This window comes from Taudactylus pleione, unplaced genomic scaffold, assembly GCF_031769625.1.
Source record: "Taudactylus pleione unplaced genomic scaffold, aTauple2 ptg000154l, whole genome shotgun sequence".
In the NCBI taxonomy this organism is placed as follows: Eukaryota; Metazoa; Chordata; class Amphibia; order Anura; family Myobatrachidae; genus Taudactylus; species Taudactylus pleione.
In genome coordinates this window covers 21,138,606-21,147,011 of record NW_028284556.1, presented here as the reverse complement: position 1 = coordinate 21,147,011, position 8,406 = coordinate 21,138,606, and positions in this window count along the sequence as shown.

Sequence of the window (8,406 nt, the reverse complement as noted above, 5' to 3'; positions counted from 1 at the left end):
GATCCCTCCACCCCTGTCCGACTTCTTTCTCCAGACGATGGGGCTCTTGTGCGCATGCGTGACCTGTAGGTTACGCATGTGCACATGTCTCACTGCTTTGAAAGGAACAGTGAAACAGTTCGGGGAGACCGCTGATTTTCGGATCAGCTGTCTCCACGCTGGAGCAATGATGAATTGCTCCGGCGCTTGCATCGAGTTAGAATGTTAATTATCGAGGTCCGAACCCTGATAATTAATATCATGAATAGTCACAATATGAGAGATCTAATGATGAAGGTGCTGGGTATAGAAATAAGACATATTGGCAGGAGATGACAATGCATGTTGGAGGCCTTCTGCATCCATAGTGCAGGATCACACAGCAACAAACAGAATAAGATACTGTAGTGTGTGTGTTTTTTACCATAGAAAACACACATTAAAGTCTTACTTTTTTTTTTGTTATTATACAGAACTTCAGAGCCATGATGAAGAAAAGAAGAACATGTTTATGTTTTTAGAATTTTTTAATTTTCTACAAATAATTTAGATACATTAGATGTTATTACTATTATTATTATTTCATTGTTATTACTATTATTATTCCTATTATTTTTATTATCATTTTAACTATTATTACTACTATTATTATTATTGCTAAGGGAAGGGTTAAGGGCAGATTTAATCGGGGATAGATGCGTTAGGAGGGAACTAATATTAATAATAATAATAAAAAAAAGAAACATCAAAGGTGTGTGACTGGCCGGCTATTTAGGGGAGGTGGAGGCCGGGTTTTATTATTATTATTATTATTACTTCTACTACTATGGCTATTATTGCTTAAGGGGAGAGTTAATAGGGGAGAGAGGAGTTAGGGGAGACCAGGGGAGAAGAGAGATTATTTAAACTAATAACAATAATTATAATAATAATAAACATCAAAGGAGTGTGACAGGCCGGCTATTTAGGGGCGGTGGAGGCCGGGTTTTATTATTATTATTATTATTATTACTACTGCTATTTTTGCTATGGGGAGGGGTTAAGGGGAGAGAGGAGTTAGGGGGGACCAGGGGAGAAGAGAGATTATTAAACTAATAACAATAATTATAATAATAATAAACATCAAAGGAGTGTGACTGGCCAGCTATATAGGGGTGGTGGAGGCCGGGTTTTATTATTGTTATTATTTTTTATTATTACTACTACTACTGCTATTATTGCTGAAGGAAGGGTTTAAGGGGAGAGTGAATAGTGGAGAGAGGAGTTAGGGGGGGCCAGGGGAGAAGAGAGATTATTTAAACTAATATCAATGATTATAATAATAATAAACTTCAAAGGAGTTTGACAGGCCGAATATTTAGGGGAGGTGCAGGCCGGGTTTTATTATTATTATTATTATTATTATTATTATTATTATTATTGTTATTATTATTCATTTTATTATTATTATTATCAATACTTCTACTACTATGGCTATCATTGCTAAAGGGAGGGCTTAAGGGGAGAGTTAATAGGGGAGAAAGGAGTTAGGGGGAGCCAGGGGAGAAGAGAGATTATGTAAACTAATATCAATGATTATAATAATAATAAACTTCAAAGCAGTTTGACAGGCCGACTATTTAGGGGAGGCGGAGGCCGGGTTTTATTATTATTATTATTATTATTATTATCATTACTTCTACTACTATGGCTATTATTGCTAAAGGGAGGGCTATATAGGGGTGGTGGAGGCCGAGTTTTATTATTGTTATTATTTTAATTATTACTACTACTACTGCTATTATTGCTGAAGGAAGGGTTTAAGGGGAGAGTGAATAGGGGAGAGAGGAGGTAGGGAGGGCCAGGGGAGAAGAGAGATTATTTAAACTAATAACAATAATTATAATAATGATAAACATCAAAGGAGTGTGACAGGCCGGCTATTTAGGGGAGGTGGAGGCTGGGTTTTATTATTATTATTATTATTATTATTATTATTATTGTTATCATTACTTCTAATACTATGGCTATTATTGCTAAAGGGAGGGCTTAAGGGGAGAGTTAATAGGGGAGAAAGGAGTTAGGGGGGACCACGGGAGAAGAGAGATTATTTAAACTAATAACAATAATAATAGTAAACATTAAAGGAGTGTGATTGGCCGGCTATATAGGGGTGGTGGAGGCCGGGTTTTATTTTTGTTATTATTTTTATTATTACAACTACTACTGCTATTATTGCTGAAGGAAGGGTTTAAGAGGAGAGTGAATACGGGAGAGAGGAGTTAGGGGAGACCAGGGGAGAAGATAGATTATTTAAACTAATATCAATGATTATAATAATAATAAACTTCAAAGGAGTGTGACAGGACGGCTATTTAGGGGCGATGGAGGCCGGTTTTTATTATTATTATTACTACTACTATTACTATAGCTATTATTGCTGAAGGGATGGGTTAAGGAGAGAGTGAATAGTGGAGAGAGGAGTTAGGGGGGACCAGTGGAGAAGAGAGATTATTTAAACTAATAACAATAATTATAATAATAATAAACATCAAAGGAGTGTGACTGGCTGGCTATTTAGGGGAGGTGGAGGCCGGGTTTTATTATTATTACTATTACTACTGCTATTATTGCTGAAGGGAGGGGTTAAGGGTAGAGTGAATAGGGGAGAGAGGAGTTATGGGAGACCAGGGAAGAAGAGAGATTATTTAAACTAATAGCAATAATTATAATAATAATAAACATCAAAGGAGTGTGACAGGCCGGCTATTTAGGGGAGGTGGAGGCCGGGTTTTATTATTATTATTATTATTATTACTACCACTAATGCTATTATTGCTGAAGGGAGGGTTTAAAGGGAGAGTGAATAGGGCAGAGAGAAGTTAGGGTGTCCAGGGGAGAAGAGAGATTATTTAAACTAATAACTATAATAATAATAAATTTCAAAGGCGTGTGACTGGCTGGCTATTTAGGGGTGGTGGAGGCCGGGTTTTAACTAAAACATGGTAAATATGTGTCCATGTAAAAATAAAACCTACAGTTTGTGTTTTAGTTATTTACAAAAAAAATTGACAGTACTTATCTCTGTTACTGTCATTATTGTTATTACTATTATTATTGCAATTATTATTGTTAGCATATGAATAGGAGAGAGATGAGTTAGGGGGACCAAGGGAGAAGAGAGAAGAACTTGGATTTGTTCCCTATGATGGAGTAAAAGGAGTAATAGCTAGAGGGAGAAGAAGTAGGATAGGAGACAGGGTTAGAAGGTGGCAGGTACAGATTTCCTATCTGATAGATTCTATGTTGGAGGTGAATAGATGACAAAGTCAGAGGCAGATAGGGGAGGAGATATAGGCAGATAGGGAAGGAGATATAGGAGTGGGGGAGGGCAGAGAAGGTGGTGATGAGACACTGGTAGTTGGAGGATTTGGAGGAGATGAAATCCTTGAAGAACACACCATCACCTGGTTGAGTGAGTAGAAAAGAGGTCACCGTAGTAGAGAGCTGTGGGAGAATGCCAGGTTTTAGTGATGTTGAGGAGGAAGATGAATAGGTCATGAATGGGGGCCATTTTATTATTAACTAAAAGTTTAAAATGTGTTATTTCCAGTATATAAACCATATATGATCTCTATCTCTCTATAATTATATATATGTTTTCTTTTTTTTTTATTATATACTTTATTGGGGATTTCCCTCTCTATGGGTTATATGGACTTACCTTACTAACACTATTCTCACTATTTATAGTCATGGTTACTCAAATAATTTAGTACAGTACTGTATAATTTAATACAAAAATAGCAGCATTCAATGTGACATTTTATTACCTCACATTTCCAACTTTGTATCACTTTTTTACGTGTTTATATATTTTTTATATTTTAATGTGTATAATGTTTTATACTGTACCAATAAAGGTTATATTTTAAGAGGAATTTCTCTCCTTTTTTCCATTCAAGTGTTCACCAATATTAGACAATTCTTTTATTTTTGTTGTGTATTATGTTTCATATCTGTGTTACTAATTAATGTACATTTGCAAGTAATCTGCATTATGGAAGTCCTACAGAATGGCAATTACAAAAAAATGTTTGGTCTGGGATTGCTTGTTACATTATTTGGCGAATGGTAATAGTCAGGGTCTGGCAGCTTTTAGCCTGGAGGAAAAATACAAGCAAGTGGCCCTGGCTTTCTACCAGCATACGGCAAAAGAAATTAGGCACAAACCAAGCATATGCAAGTGTAACTGACACAAGGTAGTACTCATTTCAAGTGAATCTCCACTAATGGCTGAGGAGGCATAACTGAGCTGTAATGAGCAATTTCATGTAGATAATGTTCAGTGAGGGCGTATTGATGGAACTGCAGCCACTGAGTTGGTCCTAAGTGTAAATACGCCTGGTGCATCTTCTGCAACAAGTGTAGTCTGATGTACGATGATGATAATTAGCAAAAGCTAAACATATGCGTAGTGGTCAGGTGAACCACAAGATGTACAACATGCAAACATGAGCGCTGGCACTGACACAAACCTGGACAAATCATAAATAATTAATAGTACAACTAATACATGGAGTTAGTAAAGTGCCACTCTATGGGATCAATTCAATTAGTTGCAAGTGAAGAAAGCTTCAGTTGAAATGGTGTAGAAATGGCAGCAATGGCAGCTGAACTTGCCCAGTCCCGGCTCAATACCGCCCCAGACTTCAATTTTTTTGTACACAGCGCTGCAAACAAAAAGCTGCATGTTCAGAGCCACTGAAATTGCATTATATAGCTACACTTACTCGCGGGGCAAGGCACCTCATGGCTAATTGAATCGACCCCTATAGGTAAAAATAAATAAGAATATTACTGACTTGATATTAAAACATACATTTATTTAACCCTGAAAACAAACAATTTGCTACATATACAACAACAACACAAGCAAAACAGTGACTACTTTATATTGGTAAAAGAAATAAATGATCATTCCCAATTTTTTATACATCAACAAGTAGATCCCAAATCTGACACCACCCTTCCTCATTAAAAATTAGTTCCCATATCTGACAGGTCAGTTCCCCTTCCTCTCTAGTTTAAAGTCAGACTCCAGATCACACAGACTCCTTCAATTATGATCATACCCCATACCTGACAACATCCCCACTCCTCCAATTATAATCATACCCCAAACTTGACAACCCTCCTCCCTCAATTGCAAACATACCCTGTACCTAACAATCCCCCCTCCTTCCTCAATAACTTTATAGTCAGTCTCAAACTTGACAACTACCTCAATGTAAATAATACCCCAGAGCTGCCCCGAGTTAGGTCCATGTAAAAAAACTGCCTCTCCTAAAACTGACAACCCCTCCTTTTACCTCAATTAAAATCATGTCCCAGAACTGCCCCTAAATCTTAACAACCCCTTCCCCTAGAATTATAATCATATTCTAGAACTGTCCCCCCACCCCCCGCAGACCTAACAACCTCCCCCTTCTCTGTCTATTTCAATCCTGTTAATAACCACACCTATACCTGACAACCCCTCTTCTCCCTCAATCAAAATCATGCCCCAACTGCTTATAAAAGATCAATTTTAAATGAGACCTCAGTTCTATGGGGACTGCCCAATACATCTACATACCCTAGTCCAGGCTCCAGCTGCTGCAGTCCCTTCTGTGTTCTTCTGTCTCTGGCTGAACCTGATTGGCCGCTTGCACTGTAGTTTCCATTGATTGGTGAATGGCTGGAGCTAATTACCAATCAGCGTTTAGATTAGGGGTGAGCGGGTTCGGATTTCTGAAATCCAAACCCCCCTGAGCCCCCCCGATCCGAGGCCGATCCGAGTCAGGCTCGACTTTTCCCACCTGACTCGGATCTGAAATCGAGGCAAAACTTCATTATCCCGCCTTCCGGGTCTCGTGGGTTTTGGATTCTATATAAGTTACCCGCGTCGGCGCCATTTTCTCACTCGGCTATGGACAATGAAGAGGGAGGGTGGGAGTTAGGGCTGGCTGGGCTGTGTAGTGCAGTGTAGTGTTGTGCTGTGCTGCGCTGTGCTGCTGTTGTCCATAGGGGCTGTATCCACTCCTCCAAAGTCCATAGGGGCTGGCTGTGTTGTGCTGTGCTGCTGTTGTCCATAGGGGCTGTGTCCACTCCTCCAAAGTCCATAGGGGCTGGCTGGACTGTGTTGTGCAGTCAGTTGTCCATAGGGGCTGCGTCCACTCCAAAGTCCTGTGCAGTGTCCCAGTCCTAAAGGGGTTCTGTAGTGTTGTCCAGGGGGTGCTCTGTCCATCAGGGGTGCTCCCCCAAGTGCAAAAAAATAAATATTTTTTCTGTGTTTGTGAAATGTGTGCGCAGTAGCCACACGTGCATCAACAAAGTAGCACCAAGCGTGCTCCTGTGTCATAAGTAAAGGGCCGGCTGGCTCATCCGTTAATGGGTGCTCTAACCCCCAAAGTGCACTCCAAATAATATATATTTTTTTCTGTGTTTGTGAATTGTGTGCACAGTAGCCACACGTGCATCAACAAAGTAGCGCCAAGCATGCGCCTGTGTCATAAGTAAAGGGCCAGCTGGCTTGACCATTAAAGGGTGCTGTAACCCCCAAAGTGCACTCCAAACAAAATAAAAAATTATTTTCTGTGTTTGTGAATTGTGTGCACTGTGGCTGCATGTGCATCAACAAAGGAGCAGCGCCAAGCGTGCGCCTGTGTCATAAGTAAAGGGCCTGCATATGATACTGTCCTCAAAGCAGCAGCAACAAGCGTGCATCTGTCTGTAAAAGGTGGTATAACCCCCAAAGTGTGCTCCACAAAAAATTAAAAATTCTTTTTGTTTCTGTCTTTGTGAATTGTGTAAGCTGTAGCCGCACCTGCATCCTCAAAGCAGCAGCGACAAGCGTGCGTCTGTCTGTTAAAGGGTGGTGTTACCCCCAAAGTGCGCTCCAACAAAATAAAATAATCTTTTTTTTTGTGTTTGTGTGTTAAATGTATGCGCAGTAGTCGCACCTGCATCCTCAAAGCAGCAGCGCCAAGTGTGCGTCTGTCTGTTAAAGGGTGGTGTAACCCGCAAAGCGCGCTCCACAAAAAATAAAAACATTATTTTTTTTCTGTCTTTGTGAATTGTGTGGGCTGTAGCCGCACCTGCATCCTCAAAGCAGCAGCGTCAAGCGTGCGTCTGTCTGTTAAAGGGTGGTGTAACCCCCAAAGTGCGCTCAACAAAAAATAGAAATTTTTTTTTTTCTGTCTTTGTGAATTGAGGGCCTGATTCAGAGATGGACGCTCCGACCAAAGCGCTCGCTCTGAATCAGGGCCCTCCTACCTCATTTTGGAACGGCCTCATGGAAGCTCACTTAGCTGTGGGTTACCACCCACAGCTATAGCTAGCGTCCATGTTGATGGTCGCGATGGTCAAGACCATCACGACCATCAGGCTTGCGACGAGATCCTGCAGTAAGGTCTCGCTGCCGCAAGCCCTGGAGTGATTTTGGCTCTATCAGAGCCAAAATCACTCCCACTGACATCACTACTGATGTCAGTGGGGCCGGACTCAGACGGTAGGCGTTCCCATGAGAACGCCTCCGTCTGGCAGCCACGCCCCCGGCACACCCACCAAAGGGGGCGTGCTGTCACTCACCATCAGCAGCACGCCCCCTTTGCAGCGAGACCCAGAGCGACGGATTCCCCGACGCGCGCCGGGTCTCGCGCATGCGCACGACGGAGCTCCCTCCGTCATGCGTATGTGCACTTCGGCACCATACACCCGCTTGCGAGCGTCCAGCGCTCGCGAGCGAGTCAGAATCAGGCCCTGTGTACACTGTACGTGCATTAACAAAGGAGCAGCGCCAAGCGTGCGCCTGTGTCCCATAAGTCTGTTAAAGGGTGGTGTAACCCCTAAAGTGCGCTCCACAAAAAATAAACAATTTTTTTTTCTGTGTTTGTGTGCAAAATGTATGCGCAGTAGCCGCACATGCATCAACACAGCAGCAGCGCCAAGCGTGCACTTGTGTCATAAGTCAAGGGCCGGTTTGAACATCTGGTCCGGACTGAAGGACGTGCCAACAATTTCTGACATGTCTACTGTCACTGCATATGATTCTGTCACCACTGACAGAATGGTGGAGGATTACATTGGTGACAGCATCCAAGTAGGGATGTCAGACAGTCCATACCTGTACTGGCAGGAAAAAGAGGCAATTTGGAGGCCCCTGTACAAACTGGCTCTATTTTACCTGAGTTGCCCCCCCCCTCCAGTGTGTACTCCGAAAGAGTGTTTAGTGCAGCCAGGAACCTTGTCAGCGAAAGGCGTAGGAGGTTGCTTCCACAAAATGTGGAGAAGATGATGTTCATAAAAATGAATTATCAACTCTTCCAGCCTCCAGAACGTACAGAGGGACCTGTGGTGGTGAATTCCATTGGGGACGAATTAATACTCTGTGAGGATGAGGATGTA